The 23,920-nt window shown below is 44.8% G+C and overlaps 1 protein-coding gene across 1 annotated transcript in view; it reads left to right on the top strand.

The window, feature by feature from the left end:
* TSHZ2 (teashirt zinc finger homeobox 2) overlaps positions 1-23,181 on the top strand; it is a 488,874-nt gene extending 465,693 nt beyond the window's left edge. The window contains exon 3 of the mRNA XM_053246963.1: positions 22,278-23,181. The gene's annotated coding sequence lies outside the window, so the exon portion shown is untranslated. The remainder of the gene's footprint in view (positions 1-22,277) is intronic.
* Positions 23,182-23,920: the final 739 nt, after the last annotated feature.

Genomic DNA, 23,920 nt, shown 5'->3' with positions numbered 1-23,920 from the left:
CATTTATAAGAGCCCTGTGATACATTATTTGCATTCCTATTTAGCCGTGATTTTGTGGGGCAGCAATGATTAAACTTGTCATGGGGTCTGATTGACAGGGTCAGATCTTCACTTTCTACTCTTTTGAAATTAAAAACAAATGTGTCAGCTCTCTTCATGGGCCGTAGCGCTGTGAAGCTTGCTCGCCTTGTCATCACAGATAGGTCAGGAATGTTTTAATTTTAGGGATGGATTCTGCTTGTCAGTGTAGGATGTGATGGCGTGTAGTTCTGGAGATGAGATGTGAAGGGTGTAAAACAAAGAATGGGAAGAACAAAGACAAAGACACTCACATTATTAGACAGATTTAATTAGTCTGAATGGATATTATGCTAGATGAAGCAGCGAGCTGTGAAATTAACCCTTGATTACGGATCGGCGGATCATGCTCATAAAGAGAATCAAAACCTTTGTGAATAAAAGAGAAGGTGTGATTCTATCCTGACCGCCCCCCCCCCTTCATCCTCACAACTCCTGTTAGAATCCAAAGGGAGGGGGGACTTTGATGAAACCGCCCTTGATGTGAGCATTTTGAAAGCTAGTGAAGTCTCTCTTTCAAACCACTTTGCTCCCAAAGATTGAGGCAGTCCAGACCTAAAGCTCCGCTCTGTACAAATGGGCAGGCTGGCATCGCAGTTTGCTCCATATACTTCATTCCACCGAAAGCTATGAGCAATTATGATACATAGAGAAGTCAGGTGTAAGCCGAGAGTGATCACAATCCATTAACGGCGAGAGATTTGGTGTGGGCTGTAGTGGGCTGTGGAGCAGACGTCATGAACAGTCTCCCTTTCACCAGACAGGATATTTCCTCTCTTTTAAATAGAAGCGCTTTTCCTTTTTATTCAGGAAATAAAGCTTCAGAAGTATGTGGAGAACTGAAATGATATTAAGCAATAAACCTATATTGCTTGGAGAAGGTCAATAAATGTCCAGGAGAACCTCAAGTGGAGCACATTATATGGAACACATTGCCCTTGTTATCCCCCGTTTAGATTATTGTAACACTCTCTATCTAGGGTTACCTTTGAGGACGATCGGGAAGCTGCAGCGGGTCCAGAATGCAGCGGCTCGTCTACTCACGGGTGCCAGAAAATATGACAGGGTAACACCTCTCCTGCAGTCATTGCACTGGTTGCCTATTCGCTTCCCAGCTCAATTTAAGGTCCTGGTTCTGATTTTCAAAGCCTTGCGGGGCCTGGCGCCTGTCTACCTACAGACCCGCCTCTCCCATCCAGTTACATGCTGCCCGGTTAGATCATCTCAGATGGCCCTTCTGTCGGTCCCTGATTTCCGAGATATTCAGGGCTCTAGGACCCGTGAAAGGGCCTTTTCGGTTGCTGGCCTTCTCCTTTGGAACTCTCTCCCCCTACAGATCCATCTAGCCCCTTCCTTACTGATCTTCAAATCGCTATTGAAGACTTTTCTTTTTCGCCAGGCTTTTGCCCTGTAGTTTATTTTTCTGTTCTTTGGTAGTTACTTTAGTTTTTAATTTAGAATGTAATCTTTAATGTTGCCTGTTTGCATGTTGTTGTGCACTCTTCGGAGTGGGCAGTATATTAAATGTCTCTAATTAATAAATAAATAATCAGAGGATAAAGTATTGTTGTTAGGAGGCTAACAAAGTGGTATTGGTTGAGTAAGCAATATGGAACAGATGCTGCACAGATAGAAGCCTGCCTTGTAGCCATAAGAACAAAAGAATAGCCCTGCTGGATCAGGCCCAAGGTCTATCCAGTCCAGCTCCCTGTTTCACACAGTGGCCCACTTCCAGATGCCTCTGAGAAGCCCACAAGCAAGAGGGGAGGGCATGTCCTCTTTCCTGCTGCTGCTCGCCTGCAACCTATATTCAGAGGCATTGTGCCTCTGAGGCTGGAGGTGGTCTATAGCCACCAGACTAGGAGCCAATGATAGACCTGTCCTCCATGGTCAGGTCTATCAATATACAGTAGCTAGTTCGGCCATAAAAAGGCTCCTAGCCACCGGACTAGGAGCCATTGATAGACCTGTCCTCCATGGTCAGGTCTATCAATATACAGCAGCTAGTTCGGCCATAAAAAGGCAGAAGAATAGAGATGATTCCTGATGAAAGTTTTCCTACTAGTGAGGGTCAAAATGGGGTAAATAGATCAGGGATTGGCCATGGCCGTGGATTGTGAAAGGAAAGAGGTGCTGAATAACTTCAACAGACACACTGGCTGACATCCAGACTACCACTGTGCAAGGGCTTCTAATATCAGCATGCATGAAACACTAGGTTCTGTGCTAGTTCCTGTACTTCCAAATCTGGTAAGGATTCCCCTTTACAAGGAAAGGGGAAACTCTATGGGCTTGAAAAAGGGCGAGCGGGGAGGGGTCACCCTACGTTCCGTGGTAGTGGTGCGGCTCCTCCGCAGTAGAGGCAGGCCGGCAACAGTTCATCTAGGCCCCGTTGAATCCCCCGCCCACCATTAGAATGGGTGTTGGGAATTCTCTCTGGTAAGAGATACCCTTCTATTACAGCAGAGTGCACAGAGGCAAAACACAGCAGAGTCTGCCCAGGCATGTGTGTATGCTGAGAGCAAAAGAAACCTGGAGCCAGTTCATAGTTTCTAATCAATATAAGGAGTCTTTATTGGAGAACTCCATTCTAGAAAGGAAAGTGGAGAGACAGAATCTCTAATCTAGCTAGCTAGCTGGATGAAGAGGGATGGTTTCTGCATCTCTGCACACATGGTGCAGAGAGAGAGGCGAACATGTGTGTGATAGAGGGAAGGAAGGAAGGAAGGAAGGAAGGAAGGAAGTGAGAGAGAGGCAGGCAAGAAGGAAGTCCCTGAGAGTAGCAATCTACATATCAAAGGGATAGTGTCAGAGCAGTAGAGAGAAGGGATGAGCAATGTCTTGACCCCTCTAGCCCTCTGACTCACTAATCTGCCCCGCTCTGTCATTGAGGCATGAGGCAGCGCAGAGTCCTTCACTTCCAACAATGGGCTGCTGGGGACGCAGTTTGGGCCTCCACACAAGCTGTGGTTCAGGCCTCTGCCAAGGAGCCATGCTTCCACCATGGCACAAAAGGAGACCTGCCGCCCACCACTCCTGCCCACCCCTTTTCAAGCCAGTTTGATACTTTTTCAAGCTGGTTCGGCTCAAACTCAGATCTACCCTTCTTTTCGGTGTGTGTGTGTGGTGGGGTGTACATCCTGGCTCCCAAGAAACAGTTGTCTGTCAGCAAAATCCAGGTAGGCGTCTTCCTACCTCAGTTTTTGCTGAGACATAACCATTTCTCAGGAGCATGCATGGGGCTCAGAGCCTAGCTGGACACTTCTCCCACCCAGCTGCCAGTCATGAAAGCCAGCACAGTGAATATCCAAGGGCCAGTTCATATTATACTTTGCTCAACCACTCCATTCCACATGATAAAGACATGAGTACTCTCTGAGCATGCAAATCTTCTACCAGAGCATCCTTCAGAGAGAGAGAGAGAGAGTGAGTGAGAGAGAGAGAGTTGGTGGTGATTTTTCTGAGCTGATGGTATTGGGCCCATTGACAAGCTGGAGACATAGTCTTACAGGAAGTTCTATGACAGTTTTGTCTTAAAGCACGTTAGGGTTTAACGTGCCCCTAAACAGTCTCCTGGACCCACAGACTTCTTATTCCTTTTAAAATTTTGTGGCACTTTGTTCTTGGATTTTTCAGTACATGAAACACACATATTATATAGTAATCAACATGCAGGCATCATCACCACAGGACTGGTGGCATTCACAATTCAAAAACAAGCCAGTAATAGGTATTTTTTACAAGAGAAAGATTGTCTCAGTTCTCAAGTGTCTCCCCCTTATCCAAAGGTAAGTGTGTGTGTGTGTGCGTGTGTGCACGCGCACGCACTTTTAAAAATCATGATTGTTAAAGAACTGATTATCAGAATATAACTAGAATAAAATGCTCTGGAATCAGGTCTCATTAGGTAGCTTGACGCAAGAACTGAGTGTGACATGGAACCCAAACCCACAATAGTATGATAGGCCTACAGAATTCCTATAAGCATACAAGACAAGCAGCCTCTTTGCACTTGGTATCATAATTGAAATATGCCTGAACAAAAATTGCAAGCTTATCCACAAGGAGATACTAAGGAGATATTGCTCTTTTAAAACAATTTAAAGTTGTTTTAAGGTTTTCATTTTTAATGTGTTTTATGTTGTTGTAAACTGCCCAGAGAAGGAAGTTTGGGGCGGTCTACAAATCTGAAAAATAAATAAATGCGTAAACAAACAAACAAATCCAATCCCAAAGACATAAACTATGTAAGTGGAGGCTGTGCATTATCTATCTATCTATCTATCTATCTATCTATCTATCTATCTATCTATCTATCTATCTATCTCATTAGAAACCAAGACTACTGACAAAGACTACTACTACTATTATCACTACTGCCACTACTGCGGCTGCTGCTGCTGCTGCTACTACAAATATTTATATACTGCTTTTCAGCAAAAGTTCCCAAAGCGGTTTACATAGAGAAATAAGAATAAATAAATAGACCATTCCCAAAACACACAGGACAAATCTTTGGGCAGTCATCAAATCCTAAGTGATTTCTATTTGCAAGCACCAGTCTGAGTCTTTCTCTTGCCCTTTGTGCAGGATAGCAGGACAGAATAGCCCTTCTTGACTTAGATGGTACCCAATGGAATATAATCGCTATAGTTATAGGGGCATCACCCAGATCAAATCTTGACAGCTACACACATGTATAGGACATGTAAATGTGGCCTTAGTCTCATAGTTACAGTTAGAATATTTTTCCAGTTACCTAGTATTTTAAAAATTAACAGCCAACCTATGTCTTGTGCAGTCCCTGCTGACCCCCTGCTGACCCAGTGGCACACATGACACTGATTCCATTACAACTGCAAACCCCATTGCAGCTGGTAGCAAATGCAGAGAGACTCGTTGGCTCCTAAGGTTAGTGTCTGTGCTGCAGTGACCCTGCTCCTATCATTCCCTATGGGAGCAGGGTCACTGCAGTGGTGATGCAATTCTTAGGAGCCACAGTCATTCTCTACATTCACTAGCAATAGCATGGAGTCAGCACATGCATCCCACACCTAGATCATCAGAGCACTGCACAGTAGGCCAGTGAGGTCAGGAGGTCATCTGAGACAGTATGCAAAACACATCTTTCCAGGTACAGTAATCCAAATGGTAAGAAGAACAGGCTTATGGTAATTTGTGGGTTGCATATGGTCAGAAGGAGAGGAAGGAGTGAAAGAGTGGGAGGCGGGGTGTATGGTAAATTTGGTCATGATAGCTTAATCTAGCTCATCCAATCAGAGGTATTTCTCCAGTAAGTTTTAAGGCTAATGTGAATCTCCTAAAACTAATTGGACTACATATGTATGTACGTACTTACTGCTATAATTTATATTAGGGATGTGCACCGATTTGCTTCAGCACCATCCCAAGGGCAGTGAGAGGTTCCCTTAAGAGGAGGCGGGCAGGTCCTACCTGCCCCTCCTGGAAGTCTTGCATCCTGTCCCGCCCCATCGTGGCACTGTTCTCAGAAAAGCATCCCCGTGAAAGTGCATTACATTGCATTGGCATGCCAACACCCCGTGAGGGATGCTGGGGGAAGCATCCTGTCACCGTGGCGGGATGCTATTTTTTTTTTTATTATTATTATTATTATTATTATTATTATTATTATTATTATTATTATTATAGATGGGTCAAAGATTTTTTTTTTCTAGCTGAATAATGAACTGACTTTCAGTCTGGGCCATAATTCAGCTATTGGAGTACTTTGATAAATGCAAATGTCAATCTCACTTATGCTAAAAGGACTAGAATGTCTTTAAATGGAGTTGGAAAGATCCAAATGCACAGAGATAGGATGGAAGATAATGTACAAGGCGGCAGCTTTTCCAGCAGTTCAGAAGTCTCAGTTAAGGTTTGCCAAGGTTGCTGTGTTCTCTGACCAGCATACCTGCATAAGAAGAGCTTGGCTGGGTCAGCCCAAAAGCCTATCTAGTTAAGAGTCCTGTTTCCTTTAGTGGCCAACTGCCTCTGGGAAGCCCACATACAGGAAATGAAGGCTACTGGTATGATGCATATGCTTCCAGACATCTGTCGGTCACATTCACACTTTGGTACTGAAGGTAGGTGTAGGTCTGAAAAACCTTATGAGGCTCTACACTTCATTATTATTTATTATTATTTATTTGATTTCTATACCGCCCTTCCAAATATGGCTCAGGGCAGTTTACACAGAGAAATAATACATAAATAAGAAGGATCCCTGTCCCCAAAGGACTCACAATCTAAAAAGAAACACAAGATAGACACCAGCAACAGTCACTGGAGGTACTGTGCTGGGGGTGGATAGGGCCAGTTACTTTCCCACTGCTAAATAAGGAGAATCACCATGTTAAAAGGTGCCTCTTTGCCAGGTTAGCAGGGGACACATGATCGGTGTGAACACGAAGGGGCATTCTAGGAGCCTCCCAACTCCAGGAGGCATGCTGTAACCTCCCAGTCAGGAGGCTCCTCATCTCAGGATCGAAAAAACAGGGTTAGCGGAGCACTCACTCCGCTAACCTCATTTTAGGGGAGGACTACTTTGGCCGGCTAGCTGCTGTTGAACTATTAGGCGAGCCTGCAAAACCTGTAATTCTCACAATGGGGGGAAACCAGGCTGGGTTCCCTTAACTCGGTTTTCCTCCATCGTGAAAATAGCCTCAGAGGCGAGTCTCATTTACAGTGAGACTTGTCGAAATGAATCAGCCGTCACGGAGCCAGCGGGGGATAAAAGGATCGGGGGCTGCACGGCCCCCAGAAGTTCCAGGATGCCCCACTTGCAGCCTCGTGGCTTGCAAGCCTCCCGATCAAAAAGATGAGGTTAATGGAGTGCTCACTCCGTTAACCTCAGCTAAGGGCAGGGGTACTTTGGAAGGTTTGCTGCCGGGACCCGCGCAGCTCCCGTTGCTGTACATGATCGGCCAAAATCGGGCTAGGCTCCCTTAGCCTGATTTCGGCCGATCATGAGAATAGCTTCTCAGAGTGTCAAGAGGCCCAGTTTCTGTCCTTTGGGGCAAAACCAGATGGACGAATGCCATTTTCAAAGAGTGCCACCTCCTGCCCCCAAGATCTTACTCAATGCATGAGAATGTCTCCAGTACTTCTTTTGTCTTCATAAGGACAGAGCAGAAAGGAATAGCAATGTAAGACGTGCCCTGCTGAATCAGACCACAGGTTGATCTTTTCCAGGGCTTCCTTACCTTGGGTCCCCAGATGTTGTTGAACTACAACTCCCAACATTCCCAGCCAGCCATTGTGACTGGGGATGATGAGAGTTATAGTCCAACAACATCTAGGGACCCAAGGGTGGAAATCCCTGATCTACCCCACTATCTGGGAAACTACAAGCATAACATGAAGACAAAAGTTCTCTGTTGTTTATCCCCAAATGTGGTACTCAGAGATATACTTCCTCTGAACATGGAGGTTTCAATTAGATATCAACAACAGATGATTAGCCATCAAAACTTCACATGCTGCAATTAATATGTGAAAAGAGTCCTGTTTAAAGCATGAGTGTCAATGCACAATGGTTTCTAATATTCAGGAAATTCAGTTTATTATGCAGAAGTGGTCCTTCCCAAGGATTCGAGCTGAACTCAATTTATGTTCTGTTTCCTCCTCCTCCTCCTCCTCCTCCTCTTCCTCCTCCTCCTCCTCGTCTTTCTTCTTTGCCCCACTTCCAAATGGAATTGTTCCTATGGTAGCTTAGTGTGTCATCTTGTAAGTCTATAAAACAGTTTTCTACCAGCTGGAGGTCTAACATGCTACATGAATACATAACAGTGCCTAACCAAGAAGGTTTGTAATTCAGTAATTAGCTGTAATTAATGAACACAAAGTGAAGACTCATTTACAGTTTAAATTATCACATTAGCTCCTGTCACCCTCTATGTACACAAAACAGCAGGAATTCAATTATTTTTATTCTTCGGAGCTAATTTAAAATTTAAGGAATGCCATTACATGAAATAATAGGTAGAAAACGTAATAGAAATCACTGGGAACAGTTGGCCGTCCATAGAATGTTGGGGTGGGGGTGGGGAGATGCGATCGGTGATGATTTAGAAATGTGCATGGTCTTTTTGTTTTGTGTTGGTGGTGGCAAGCCGCTGAAGGGTTGGAATCCAGCCTCTCGTTGGCATATTTAAAATGAAAACGAGTTTGGAGCCTGCCAAGCCTTTGTTGCAAGACGAGTCGTTAAGCGTAATTGTAAAAGCAGTTGATACAGATAATGCTGTTGATGGTAACATGATGACAGCAGGGAAATGCTCCCAACATTATATTTAATGGGACTGAGTCGGTGGTATCTGCAGCCTCTCCTTGTACGATTCACCCATCTCGACTGGCGAAACTTCAATCTAGCAGGCCTTAAGTGACTGTCACTCTGCAATCTGCCTTTACTTTTGTGCACCCGTCTGAATGGTGGGGGGGACGCTTTCCCTTTTTTGCTTTTAAGCACATCAGCTTGCATATCCCCTTGTGGTTTCTGCTGCTATTTCCCCCAAGAGCTCAATTTTGAAAATTTCCAAACACACTTGATATTAGTTCAGCAGCTCCCACACATCTGAATTACTGCCACATTTTCTTCCATCTTTATTTCCGATCCAATTGCTTTCTTGTGTGTTTATTTGTTCGCGCATTTGTTTCTTCGCTCAGGCACTTGGTAGTCTGAACAGGCTGTTGTGCGGCCCAGTTTTTCACAGGTGATCAACTGCTGAGTTGTGTGTTTTATGTAGGCAGAGGGAAGGTAGTGATAAGGCAAAGAGAAGGAGATTCTATTAGGGAAGCGTTGCCGTAATTAATGAAACCTGCCAGTAATTGGGAAGGTGTAGGACTCCGTAATATTGTAATGATAGTCATCCGTTCCATGCGGTGTTCTCTTCTCCCAGCCCCGAAATTCCCTCTCGAACAATCCTTCATCATCTCTGTGATCTCAGACACTTAGCCATGCAAATCTTTCTGACAAGCCTCTATGTCTTTGTCTTCCTAATTGGACAGTATAGAGTTGTTTATGGATATTGAAGACATTTAGACCTCGGGTGGAGGTTGTTCAAAAATCGTTAGCAAAGTTGCCTTAACAGCATTGTCAAATATTTTTTCCTTGTTTCAATCACTGCTCAACTATTTTTCTGATAAAATTAGCAATAGGTTGTCAAATCCTGGTCTGAGTATGCAAGTAAGTTTTTTATGCACCCACCACCAACCACACACATGTATTATCAAATCCTATCTTATTATTGATAACATGCAGATTTTTATTTTTTTTAAGTGCAAAAAATGTGTTATGATTCTGTTTGTTTTGAATTTACCTTCACAGGAACCTTGAGAGTCAGACTGGGGTGAGAAGGAATAATTTGCTTAAGTCAATACAATGAAGTGCAGGAAATGAACCTATTTGAACTTGAATACCGGATGTCTGAAATCCTTTTACTCCAACAGAAGGGGGTTTTTTTGTGTGGTGGGTGCGGGGGACTGGAAATTGAGTAAATATAACATAATCGTGGTTTTATTTTTTCATAAAAATAACATAATTTTTTTTTTCATTTTTTAAACATTCAAATCTATTCCATGGAGATTATTTTTATTCAAATAAAATCAAATGTTTTCTAGGGATTAGTTTGGTGATGGAATCTCAAACACAGCAATGAAGCTAGTACAATCATTCAGAACCACTGGGGAGAGACAGATGTACATACAGAACAAGTTGGCCCTTCCCTTTGGACTTGATTGTAGTGCTCAGGAATATTCTGTTCTTGTCTCTGATTTTAGAACATACATTATTATAAGATTCTCCTCCTCATCGATTAATATATTTGCGACTGCTAACAGACCATGTGAATAGGACAGAGTCTCTGCGATCTCCTGTTATGGGGTGGGGCACGCGTGGGAGTTGGGAGACCACAAGAAATGCCACAAAATGCCAAAAAAAACTTCTGAAAATTCTTTAGGGGGGAGCCTGGATCTCCCCTCTACCACAGAACCAACATCCACCCCTGAAGAAGCAGAAGTATGTATGTGTTGCAGCCACAGAATGCTCCAACGAAAGTTCTGAAAGGAGGATCTTCTCATCCTATCAACAGGATACAACAGGGGACGAGGCTGAGAGAAAAAGTTATAAAAGACCCTCCCAGTCTTCCGAACGCAATGCTACATGCAGATTTGCCCTGAATCTGAAGATGGTTTTAAAAAATCTCACAAGTATAATGGTGACACAAATTATTGATTGATTGATTGATTGATTTGATTTGATTTGATTTGTATACCACCCTTCCAAAATGGCTCAGGGCGGTTTACAATTAAAACAAACAACTAAAACAATAAAGAGCTAAAACAAATTAAAAAACAATATAACAATGAACAATTTAAAAACATTTTAAAACAACAATTAAACAATTACAGTGATTAAAATCCCAAAATCGGGTTTTAAATCTTAAAATAAACCAGATATTAAAACCCTCAAAATTTAGGAAGCTGAGAAAGCTTGGGTGAAAAAATGGGTTTTCAGGTATTTTTTGAAAATTGCCAGAGATGGGGAGGATCTCAGCAGGGAGCACATTCCACAATCTCGGGGCAGCGACCGAGAAGGCCCGTCTCTGTGTAGCCACCAAACGAGTTGGCGGTAACTGGAGATGGACCTCCTCAGATGACCTCAATGGGTGGCGGGGCTCATAATGAAGAAGACGCTCTTTTAGATACCCAGGGCCTAAGGCATTTAGGGCTTTGTAAGTTATAACTAACACTTTGTATTTTGTCCGGAAACCTATTGGCAGCCAGTACTCAGTAAAGTAGTAACATGGTCCCTCCGAGATGACCCAGAGACCAACCTGGCTGCCACGTTCTGAACCAACTGAAGTTTCTGAACTACGTACAAAGGCAGCCCCACATAAAGCGCATTACAAAAGTCCAGTCTGGAGGTTACCAACAGATGTACCACAGTTTTGAGGTCATTGATCTCAAGAAACAGGCGCAGCTGGCATATCAGCCAGAGCTGATAGAAAGCACCCCTGGCCACTGCCTCAACCTGAGAAACCAGGGAGAGGTGTGAATCCAGAAGTACTTCCAGACTGTGAACCTATTCCTTTTGGGGAAGTGTGACCCCATCTAGAGCAGGCAGATCAAAATCGTCTCTAGAGTTCTGACCCCACACAATAAGTACCTCTCCTTATCTGGATTCAGCTTCAGTTTATTCTCCCTCATCCAGCCCATTACTGCTTCCAGGCAGGCATTTAGGGAGGATATTCCAGCTCCTGAAGAAGTTGACATGGAGAAGTAGATCTGGGTGTCATCAGTGTACTGGTAACACCCAGCTACAAATCCCCTGATGATCTCTCCCAGCGGTTTCATGTAGATGTTTAAAAGCATTGGAGAAAGTACAGAGCCTTGAGGAACACCATACTTAAGCTCAGATTTTGAAGAGCAACAGTCTCCAATTGACACCATCTGGAATCTGTCAGAGAGGTAGGAGTGGAACCACTGTAAAACAGTGCCTCCCACCCCCAACCCCCTCAGACGTTCCAGAAGGATACTATGGTCGATAGTATCGAAAGCCGCTGAGAAATCCAAGAGGACCAACAGAGTCACACTTCCTCTGTCAATTGCCAATTGGAGATCATCCATCGGGCCGACCAAAGCAGTCTCCACCCCATAGCCTGCCCGAAACCCGGTTTGAAATGGGTCTAGCTGTTTCCTCCAAGACCGCCTGAAGCTGAGAGGCCACCACCCTCTCAGTTACCTTGCCCAGCCATGGGAGGTTGGAGACAGGCCTATAATTGCTCAACTCTGAGGGATCTAATGCAGGCTTCTTTAAAAGAGGTCTAATGATTGCCTCCTTAAGACAAGGAGGCATCCTGCCCTCCCTCAGAGAAGCATTTATGATTTCCACCAGCCTGTTTACAACAACCTCCCTTTTAGATCGAACAAGCCATGTGAGACAAGGGTCAAGAGAACAAGTTGTAGGCCTCACCGCTCCAAGCAGCTTGTCCACATCCTCAGGAGTCACAAACTGAAACCAATCAAGTCGAATCATATAAGAGGAGTCGTTGGGCACCTCCAGCTCAGTCATAAAATTAATTGTGGAGTCTCTATCTAGGTCAGCCTGAATTTGAGAGATTTTATCAGCGAAAAACTCTTTAAACACATCACAGCGGGGAACTGATGACTCGAAATTCTGGTTCAAAGGTGCGGGGGCAGATACTAATCCCCTCACAACCCTGAACAACTCCACTGGATGTGAATTTGCAGAGGCAATACGGGCAGAAAAGAACCGCCTCTTTGCCGCACATATTGCCTGAGCATAGATCTTTAGATGTGCTCTATGTCGTAATCTGTCAGATTCGAGTCGATTCTTTCTCCACTTGTGCTCCAGTTGCCTACCTTGCCGCTTCAGCCCCCGTAGATCTTCTGTATACCAAGGGGCCAAATTTGAAGCGGGGAGGAGGGGACACTTGGGAGCAATCATGTCTACTGCCCTGGTGAGCAAGTTGTTCAAATTCTCAACTAGGGCATCAACAGGATCACCAGCAAAGCCAACATTAAATCCCTCCAAGGCTTCTTGGAATCTTAGTGGATCCAATAACCTCTTCGGGCGGACCATTCTAATGGGCCCCTCGCCCCTACTGAGGTGGGAAGTGGTTGTAAGTCCAACTTTAGCCAGATGGTGGTCCGTCCATGACAATGGGGAAATCACAGGAGTCCCCACCCACGGAACACCACCCTGGTCAGAGTAAAATACCAAATCCAGCGTGTGACCTGCAATATGCGTTGATCCAGAGACCACTTGGGATAGGCCCATAGTTGTCATGGCCGCTATGAATGCCTGAGCTGCCCCGGACAGATTGGTCCCAAAATGAACATTGAAGTCCCCCAGCTCCAAGAGTCTGGGAGACTCCAACGCAAGTTCCACGACCAAGTCCATGAGCTCAGTGAGGGATTCCGCTGGGCAGTGGGGTGATCGGTACACCAACAGAAGTCCCAATCTATCCCTGGTCCCCAAACTCAAGTACACACATTCAATATGGTATTCCCTGACAGGGACCCTGGTAAGGGAGATGTTATCCTTATAGACGACAGCCACCCCACCTCCCCACCCACGTCCCCTCACCTGCTCCTCTACAGAATATACTGGAGGGAGAAGCTGGGACCAAATTGGACCACTAGCCTCCCCCAACCAAGTCTTGGTAATACATACCAGGTCAGCCCCTTCATCCATGATCAAATCATGGATGAGTTCAGATTTATTTTGGACCAACCTGGCATTACAGAGGAGCAGGGAAAAACTATGTGGGTTGTTGGCAGTGCTCCCCGAGGTCAAAGAGCTGGCAGGACAGCCGGAAGGGGAGACAGCTATTAAAATGTCGATTTCCCACAATTCATGTTGACACAAAGCCAAGATTCTCATGTGCCAGCCTTGTGCTCTTTTTTTGAAGGGGGGTGGGGAATGGGATTTCTTCTTTCCCCAGTAGTTCAGTAGGCAAATGGAAACTATAACCCAAGCCAACCACTTCAATGGATTCAGCCTGACTTGATTGCATGCTCAAGGGGTTTAATCAAAGGCCTGCAGCAAATTCAAAGAAAGGAAAAGAATTCCTGGATAATTAAGGATTTCTGACTAGCCATTGTCTTATCTCAGAGCCATGGCAGATGTGGTGATAAGCAGGGAAGGGAGGCCATGAGTATACAACAGGGATGTGCACGGAACTGGTGCCCTTTGAGCTGATGGTGCGGGGTGGTGGTGGATAGCTTTAAGGACAGAGGAGGGTGCACTTCCCCACCACCACCGTGCTTCCCCCTCTGGCGCTCTGTGTAGAAATAGCCCGGCGGGATGACAGTGTACCCCCTTTGCCACCCTGTTGATTCCCCGACTGGAAGTGACTGGAAGTGCCCAGCACGCATGTAGCTGAAAATTCAGAAATGCAGCCACTCTCCATGACAGCCCCATGGCCATGCCCACCCCAACAGCCAGAGAAGCCGAGAAGTACTGGCACTCCATTCCTGCACATCCCCCCCTCCACTACACCCCTGCTAAAGGAAGCCAAAGGACATCTAGAGTAAAGGGAATGAAAGAAGTTAAAGGCTATAGGACTGTCATGGGTGGGGAAAGGGCCCATGTTAATTGGTAATGGACCTCAAGAAATTATGCTTGGTTAATGGGGTTGTAGCCCAGTGGTAGAGTATCTGCTTGCATGCAGAAAGTCCCAGGTTCAGTCCCTGGCAACATCTTCAGATAGGGCTGGGAAAGACTCCTGCTGCAACCTTGGAGAAGCCACTGCCAATCAGAATAGACAATACGGAGCTAGATGGACCAATGGTCTGACTCAGTAAAATAAAGTTTCCTATGTTCCAGCCAGGTCTGCTTGGGCCCGGAGAGTGGGAATCACCTTGGCTCCCTTTCTGCTGGTCTGAAGCCGGCTCCATTCCCAATGGCAGCTGTGATTGGCTGCCCTTTAGTCAGGTGGGCCAGAGGGTGAATCTCCATCCCTTATGACTGCAAAAGGGGGACAAGTCAGGCATTCAGGCTGTTATTTCACAAGCATTGCTTGGCCTGAAAGGTGTGTGGCTGCCTCATGGATACAGTGGGCGGTGGGAATTACTCGTGCCCCTGCAAATTGGCTTCCTCTTGAAAGTGGCAGCAGGCCCTTTTCTTTGGCAAGGTATCAGTGCTTAATGCTATTAATAGCCTGCCAGTATCAGATCAGATCTGTCTGCTAGTGAAGCGCTCTCTCTCTCTCTCTCTCTCATATATGTGCCGGATACAAACTGCTGTGCAGAGTAATTGCCAAATGCTTACATCAATGCATAAATAAGACAAATAAATTTATTTACATTATTCATATTTTCTGTGCTTTCCTCCTCTTTTATTTATGCCTTAAACAACAGTTACAGTAAATATAACAATAAAAAAGAGTGCCTGCAGCGGACCGGAAGATGATCAAAAAGCTCTGATATAGAGCAATTCATGTTTCTTCTTTACAATCGCTAACGAATCTTAACTTGAGCCGTGTTACGTTCCCATGTGAGTGATAAGCAATGATTTATTATGAAGTGTCATGAAATCGGAATGCCATACAGTGAGAAATGAGTGAGTGGAAAATGTGTTCCCAGTTTCCCAGTCTCATTACTCAAAGATGCAGAGTTCCTCTTCCTAGCCTAATTTCACTGGGATTTTTAAATACCCTTGGTTTGCAAGGGAAAACAAGCTTAGAGGGAAATGTCTGGTGTAGCCTTGCTGACTTATGGATTTACCAAACATAAAGGTCAGATGTTATTTTGGAGGAGACATTTCAGAGATACGTTTCTTCACTCATGGAAGTAACAGGTGCTACTCACGTGAAGGTTGTGACATGTGTGATCCAGGATGTTTTGAATCTCATAGGAACATAGGAGGCTGCCATATACTGAGGTCATTCACACAATCAAAAACTGTGTTCTACACAGGTTTGGGAGCTGTGTGTGCTCCCAATTTTTGGTTGTGTGGAAGGAAGTTAAGAGGAAAACCTAGGTACAAATGATTGACTAGAATGATTGTTTCCTCCTACCTTGCTTCCACACAATCACTTCTACCCTGCTTTTCCTCTTACCTTGCTTCCACACAACCAAAAATTGAGAGCACAAACCTAGGTAGAACACAGTGAGGCTATCCACACGATGGGGCGAAATCGGGCTAGTGGAGGCTAGCCCGATTTCGCCCCATTGTGTGAACCACCGGGCTCGGCTGCAAGCCGGTGGTTCCTAGGCGGGTAACCCACCTAACTACCCCTGCCCTAAAACCAGGTTTAGGAGCCAGCAATCGTGTGGAGCTGGTAATCGATTGCTGGCAATCGGAGCCGGCAATCATGTGGGCGGCCGATTTGGCCGCCCAGGGCTCCCGCACTGATCGTGAGCGGGGAGAACGGGCTTAGCCCACTCTCCCCGCTCACTCTTACGAACCGGGTCTCACTGATCGTGAAACCCGGCTCAGTTTTTGATTGTGTGAATGACCTCACGGAGTCAGACCACTGGTACATCTAGCTTAGTAAGGAAGGATAGCCCTATGTGCTTGAAGTTGACAGAAGTGCATATTTTCCCTCCAACCTCCTGATGAATTTCTGTGTGCGTTTTTATAGTGTTGCAAAATGCTGAGATTCTCACAGCAATGCCAGATTTTTTTCTTCTCCAGAGAAAGGTTGACATGATGTTTCATTTAGGAAACTTGTCAGTGAGGAGCAAAGAAAATTTCACAGCAAAATAAAAAGGAAGTGAAGGGAAAATAATGGTTAAAAGCTTAGTTGAAATTTCTTAGCCTGATACACTCCTGACCTACTTCTAACCCCATACAAGCTAGTGAGGGAAGGCTTTGGACAGATAATCTAAGCTTACATAGGCTGGGTTCACACAATCACTAGATCCTAGATAAAAAGTTAATCAGGATTAGTGAGTCTGTGGAACTAATCGCAAACCTCAAATTTTAGGGCAATCCTGTTCAAACTACCCCAGTTAACCAACAATTAACCATGATTCAATCCTAATCTATCCTGGTTAGATGCTGGTTAATCAGAGCTGTTTGACCAGGATTGCCCTGAAATTCTGATTTCTCATGATCAGCTCCACTAATCCGGGTTAACTTCTTAATCAGGATCCTTGTGATTGCGAGAACCCAGCAGAATTTCAACTTTAGTATGAATTGGTGTCGTAAAATGCATAAAGGATTTGGTGGAGGGACCAGTGAAGCACTTGACACTGACTGACTGAGCTGGTGTGGTGTTTTGGAGTATTCACAAACATTCTGCAGAGGGAATGGAGGTGCTCCCATACAATCTTCATGCACAGACCAACTTCTTTACAGAGAAGTGAAGGGTAAATTTTGCTCGATAAACTGCTGGTAGAAACTCCTGCCTTTCAAAAGAAATGAAATTAAAATATGGCGTTGTACTTCACCACTATACACATAGAGCCCTTTCTCATGATCAGGAGAAAGTGCTCAAAGAGGTGAGGGAAGGAAGCCTTGAAATGCTTACCTGCCCTGCAGACAATCTCTCTGCTGTTCTTAGATGGCAGATTGCCCACCCAGAGGACTGCCAGCCGCTCCCAGCAGCACAGAGGTTTGGGAGCCAGGAGCTAGGTGGCCAGATTTGGCTTTTAAAAAGCCAAATTCTGGCTTATGGACCATTTGACCCACGAGTATACCCCTTAGGTTCTGGCCAGGAGGCCCCTGCACCACACAAGTGCATGGTTCATTATTGGGAGCTTGCTGACACTGGCTGGGAGGCTACTTGTGTGTAGGTGCCACACAGAACCACACGACACTGACACATGATCAGTTAGCCGGGGTAAAAGCATGCTTGCACCCTTAATCCTGGCTAACAGTCGGGGCTCCCTACAGGGTTTACTGCCGCGCTGCTGCCAGGAGCTCTCCTGGTGGTTCACACATGCAGCAAAGACCGGGCTTGGCTGCCTAAGCGTGGTCTTTGCTGCATATGTGAACGGCCTGATATAGTATTTTAAACAAACCAAATCCACCTAAAATGTGTTTGGGAATGTGAGAAGAAGGACACAAAGAACTCACAAATAAGATTCCAGATACATGATCATGGGCATGACAGAAAACTAGAGTTCTCTTCACATGAACGTGATTCAGACATTATGCTGTACGAGTGCACAGATATCTGTACACTCGTACGTGCGTTTGTGTGAATGACTGCACCTGTGTTCATTTTAAAAGTGAGCGTGGATACAGGCCCTTCAAATGCATGGTACAGATAGGAAGTGCTCTTCTGTACCTGCGTTCAGCATAACGTGTGAATTACTATCCTTACTGTTCTGTACCGGTGTACACCATACACAATGTTGTATGAGTGTTGTATTCATTGTACGTGTCTTGAACATAACATGTGAATGGGCCTATACAAATGTTTCTTTTAGTGGGGACTGTGTGTGTTGAAGGGAAGGTTAACCCCTATCTGGGGAAGTGTGGTACCAACTCTCTTCTGTTGCATTCCCATTTTGTTTGCTGAGCTTACAGAGGCTCTACACACAATCCATGTATAGAGCCGAGAAGGGTTTGGTTGGGAGAGCAGGTCTCCCTACAGACGGTCAAATGATGAGCAATGGATGGCTGGATTGACCGTCCATATGACTACCAACTCTGTCACAGAGCCAATAGGGGCGGTGGGGATTGGGAGCCACCTGGCCACCGGAGGTCACAGGATTCCCCACATGAGTGTGTAAGGCATTCTGGGGAGACCCCCAAGGCCAGGAGAATGGTTGTAGCATCCTGGTCAGGGGCTAGTCATGTGTTGCCATGGCAACATGCCGTGACGGCACACAATCAACAAAACAAGGTTAACGGAGCGCTTGCTCCATTAACCTTGTTTAAGGGGAGGGGTTGGTAGGCAGGCTAGCCTCCGGAGAACCACCGGGTTCGCCCACAAGCCCGGTGGTTCTCGCAATGGGGGGAAACCGGAATGCACTCCCTTAGCCTGGTTTCCCCCCATTGTGAGAATAGCCTCACAGTGTCCCTTTTATCCCTTTCCCCCTGATGCCACAGGGGTGCAACTTTCTAACATTTCAAACATGATAGCTGCTGTTCACAGCTACCAGTCACAATACGCCATTGCTCAGTGGCACATCATATCCCTCGGCTGCAGATGGGGCAATCCCAGTTAAAAACATCAGGTAGCAGGAGATGGGGAAGACACAACAAAGGCCAGGAAATGGAAATGCAATTGTGACGCCACCTCTCTAGATGGCAATGCATTTAAAACTGCAGTTCTTTCAAACGTTCACTCCAATAGAGGGTAAAAGGTAAAGTGTGCCATCGAGTTGGTGTTGACTCCTGGTGACCACAGAGCCCTGTGGATGAAATTTGGTAGAATACAGGCAGGGTTTCCCATTGCCATCTTCTTCACAGTATGAGATGATGCCTTTCAGCATCTTGCTATATCGCTGCTGCCCAATATAGGTGTTTCCCATAGTCTGGGAAACATGCCAGCGTGGATTCGAACCGGCAACCTCTATCTTGCTAGTCAAGTCATTTCCCCTCTGCACCATTAGGTGGCTGCTCCAGTAGAGGGAGAGAAGCTTTAAAAATTCTTTAAGCAGCACATGTGAAATTCTGATTTTCAGCACACTGGGCACAGTGAGGAGAAATTTTACAAATCTAGTACTACAATCTGTTTGGCCCAGTTCAGATGCTATGCTTCAATCATCCATACCATGGTTTGGGAGGGCTAGGAACATGGGTTTCTTCTAACTATAGTTTGCCTAACATCCAAAGTGGGTAAACTGTGGTTGATGCTAAGTATCAAATTATGCTTTGAAACCATGGTTTGAAGTGCTTTTCAGGCCATAGGCCCTATTTTCACATGATGGGAAATCGGAGTTGAAGGGGCCTGAGGTTGAATTTATTGTACATGTGAATATGTACAACCGCAATTTGGACACAAAGGCAACCTGAGGTTTCCCTACCCATCCTTTTGCTGCTCCTACCTGAGGTTTCATTTGGGGGTCATTACATCCAAATGCTAAAAGCAAGCACTAACTGGAGTTGATGGAGGAAGCTCCTCCCTCGCTCCAGCTGTGATTGGCTACTGAGGCTGTCCTTCATTCCAGAAGGAAGCCCACATAGCCAGTTCCCCTGCTCGCACAGCCAGTTATCTCAGTTCAGGTCTTGGGGGTTACATCTGAATGCAGACAGGTAACCGTGCAGTGGGGGGAAGACAGAACCATAGATTGATTGGATCCTCGATTCTGCATTGCATGTGAATGCAGCAATCAACTGGAGGTCAGTGCTAACTGCAGCTGTTTGATTCAGATGCCATCGCAAACTGTGGCTAGAGGGAACCCAGGAACAAAGGAAAGAATAGATCGTAAGAGAGAAATGGGTGAGGATTTTGTCTCTACAGTTGCTTCTGGCATCAGAACCCCTGTTTAAACTTCACAAGAATGCTGCGTCTCTACCAGGTCAGCATTAGCAATCCCTTCCATCTGAAGTTGCACCAGGTCTTCCGTCTCCTAGAAAATGCTGCTCTGGGCAGCCATCTAGTGTTAAGGCCAACAATTCAGCACTCCAAGTCAATCAGTATGCAAAAGTGAATCATTGCTGGAATCAACAGAGAAGTCCTGACAACTTAGGTAATGTGGCCTCTTCATAAACTTTCTTCAGCCTCAGTGCATGGAGGTAGACCGCCTTTTTCCAGGAAGCTGGAAAAGATACCTGACATCCCAACACTGCATGTATGCAGCCAAAAGAAGCACATGCACAGCACTTCTGAAACTCAGGTACACATTTGTAGTGTATGTGTGTGTCGGGGGGAGCATTTTCACCAACTTCCCCTTTCCCCAGAAGCACTCTGTGCAAGGGTTGTGAAAATGTGGGGAACATAATTGCACATTGCATAGAGCATTTCTGGGCAAAGGGGAGATCAGCAAAAACTCCTCCCCCAGATGCATGCAGCTAAGTTTCAGAAGTGGGAGTACATCCGCCACACGTGTTCTTTTTGCTGCACGTATTAATTCATTATATTTGTACAACCTTACATCTCTGGGTGGTTTACAACTACATAAAACCAATTAAAACAGTGTAAAACCACAATTGTCGTTTAAAAGCTTGAGTGAATAAATGCATCTTTAGAGACTTTTTAAAAGTTTTCCGAGAGGAGGGGGGTGCATTCCAGAGCCTTGGGGTGGCCATGGGGATGGCCCATCCCTGAGCAACCACCAGACAAACTGGTGGCAACTGCAGACAGACCTCTCCAGATTATCTCAATGGGTTCCATAGCAAAGAAAACATTGAGCCCTTTCTCACAATCCATGAAAAGGGGTTTGGGGCGTGCGGGCAGGAAGGCTGTAAAACCTTACCTCCCCCACAGACTATTGCCCTGTCTGTGCTGGGTGCGTGTTTATAGGTTATAATCTACATGCATGTAGCATGCATCAGCTACGCTAGAGCTATCATTGCTCATGGGGTGCAAACGTATTCCACTCTTGCCCTACTTATGGGTTTTGAAAGTTTTCATAATGCTTCAAAAACCAGTTGAGACAAAAGAAATGAATGTGTGTACACCGCGAGCAACATTGAGTCTGTCATATCACCTTCAGTGCTTCTATTAATTCCTTTAATTATTGGTCCAATAGACTGCCCTTCCCAAGGGATCAGGCTGAGTAAAAGGGAAAAGGAAAGATTGTGTCGTTGAGTCAGTATCGACTTGTGGTGACCACAGAGCCATGTGGTTTTCTTGGTGGGATACAGGAGGGGTTTACCATTACCTTCTGCCGTGCAGTATGAGATGATGCCTTTCAGCACCTTCCTATATCGCTGCTGCCCGATATAGGAGTTTCTCATCTGGGAAACATACCAGCAGGGATTCGAACCAGCAACCTCTTGCTCCCTAGGCAGGTTGCACCCTCTCTGTGTCATTAGGTGGCTTCAGGCTGACTAACAGTATACTAATTATTCTACCCTATCCCTCTCTAGCTTTGGCCACCAGTTTGTGTGCTGGTTTGGGACTGTAATAAATTCTCTAACTAAAATCCAGTTGGGGTGGGTGGGATGGAGGACTGCCTTGAACCACTTCTGGAAACTGCACAGGCTTTGAAGAGTTTTCAGGGGAAGGGAATTCCAAAGTGGAGAGCCTGCCACCAAGATCACCTCTGAGTGCACTCTTCTGTAACTCACTTGGAGGCCTAGTTAGGCACATCGATAGTGTATTTAAGAGAGTGTCCTTAAGGATCTCGGTGGAGCGTGGTGTGGGAGAAGCAATCCCTCAGGTATCCTGGCCAGTTTGCATATGTCTTCATAAATCATCACAGGCACCTTGAATTGATCTTGGAAGTCAATAAGAACCTGTTTGTCTGTCTAAATTCATGTTGTCTCATCTCGGCAGCCCCACAGCTGGCCCAAAGGTTGGGGGGCACACAAAAAAGAAGGGGGGCAGGTTTCCTCACCTTAATTGCCCTCCTTTACATCACAATATAGCAGTTTAAACATTATTTGTTTGTAAAACTAGGGGGGAGGCAGAGAACGATTTAGGGGAAGTGGGTCAACCCTCGCCCCCTGCCAGCTGTAGGTCTACATCTAGGATCCCTCTGAAACTGGCACATCTGAAAACACATCAGCTCAAAGAATGACATTTAAAAACAAAATGCCAGTGCGATTATTGTGTTCTTTGCATTGTTATTCTTATTATTTCTGATTGCAGGACAGATGCCTTAACCCCAGCTCTCCTACCCTGATCGCCTGCCCTGAGCCCACCTTCGCACGCCGTACCACTTCTGACATTGAACTTCCAACAACCCGGACTGAGAAGACCGCCAAAAGAATAATAAAAATCTCCAGCTATTCTTCTTCATCCTCACTAACAATTTGGTAATGAAGTATTGATTTCCACTCTCCTGCTTATGGACGATATTAGATTTTCATTGATAAACTGCACCGAGGCTGTCTGCTCTCCACTGTCCCTTTTTGCTGTCACTAAAACAAAGTACCACTGAAGTAGGATAATGTCTGAGAACATTGATGTACTTATTTTGTCCATTTGTAACACTCGACAGGCAAAAAAAAGTATAATTCTTCATAGTTTAATGTCCAAGTGTGTTCCACAAGATGCAGTCACACTGGAAGCTTTGCTTTTCATGGTAATGTCCATTTCCTATTTATAACTCCTTTGGGATAGTTTGTCTAAAGGAAATGTTTCAACTCAGTGCAGCTATTACTGATGCACCTGGGTTGCCCAATCCAGTCATTGCACTGGGGATCAATACATCACAGTAAGTAGAAGAATTATTAAGTTAAAACAGATTCTGAGCCAAAAAAACTCGAAACAGCGTTAATCTTCCCAGCAAGTTGTTCAAATAGTTATGGTTAACCATGTTACTGCCAAAGATTTGTTGAAAATGGATTGTTTTCACATCTATTACTCATGCTGTGTTTTCTTTTCTTTTCTTTTTTTAATTTAAAATCTCCACGGCTATGTATTTCAAGATGTATGCAACGGAGTGACTTTTCAGCGAAAAGAAACCCCAATTGTGGTGGGTTTTTTAAAAAGTGTATAATAAGAGCTAAAACATTTTCCACTTGGATCAGTACAACAAGTATTTCCCTTATTGTCAAGTGAGTTCTTCTAGATCCTTAGCAACATAAAGGACATTAGAATCACTACCACTTTCTATCTAGTTTTTAGTTCCAGCTCAGTTCCAAAAGGAACTAAACTGTCTTAAGAAAGGGGCAGAAGGAGGCTCTCTGTTTTAAAAATGGCTCTTTTAACTTTTTTCCCCTCATTAAAACTTTTGAGGTCCCAATTTTAATTTGTGGAATATTCACGTTAATAATGAGATCTAATTAAGACATCCATTAAAAGCCCGTTAAAGTTAATTTAACGTAAAAATTCCAATAGAACTGTATTAGATTTTCTCCATTAAATTAACGTTATGGATTTTTAACGGATGTCTTAATTATATGTTATTATTAACGGGAATACTGTATTACACAGATTAAAATCAGGTTCTAAGTCAACTTAGAAAAGCTTCCAAGACATTTTAATGGTGAACATTTCCCATCACACAGTGCATTGTTTGTAGGAGTTAAATACAGGCACAGCCTAAGCTAAGCATTTTCTCCATCTAAGCATTTTCTGGACAACAAAGTCAGCCTGTAAGAGACAATCCATCTGTACTTTTAAAGTATCGGTTTTCTTATCCTTAAAGGAGACATAAGACTGGATGAAGTCATAAACTGCAACTAGAAAATGCAGAATGTAAGCGAGGCATAAAACTGAAAATATTTGGTGAAGAGGTAGAATGCTTAAAAGAACAAATATAATCCAAGGTAAGGCTAAAATAAAAT

The sequence above is a fragment of the Hemicordylus capensis genome, chromosome 4 (assembly GCF_027244095.1).
Source record: "Hemicordylus capensis ecotype Gifberg chromosome 4, rHemCap1.1.pri, whole genome shotgun sequence".
Classification (NCBI taxonomy): domain Eukaryota; kingdom Metazoa; phylum Chordata; class Lepidosauria; order Squamata; family Cordylidae; genus Hemicordylus; species Hemicordylus capensis.
Note: the sequence above shows the minus strand (reverse complement) of the source record. Positions and strands in the feature narration are given on the sequence as shown.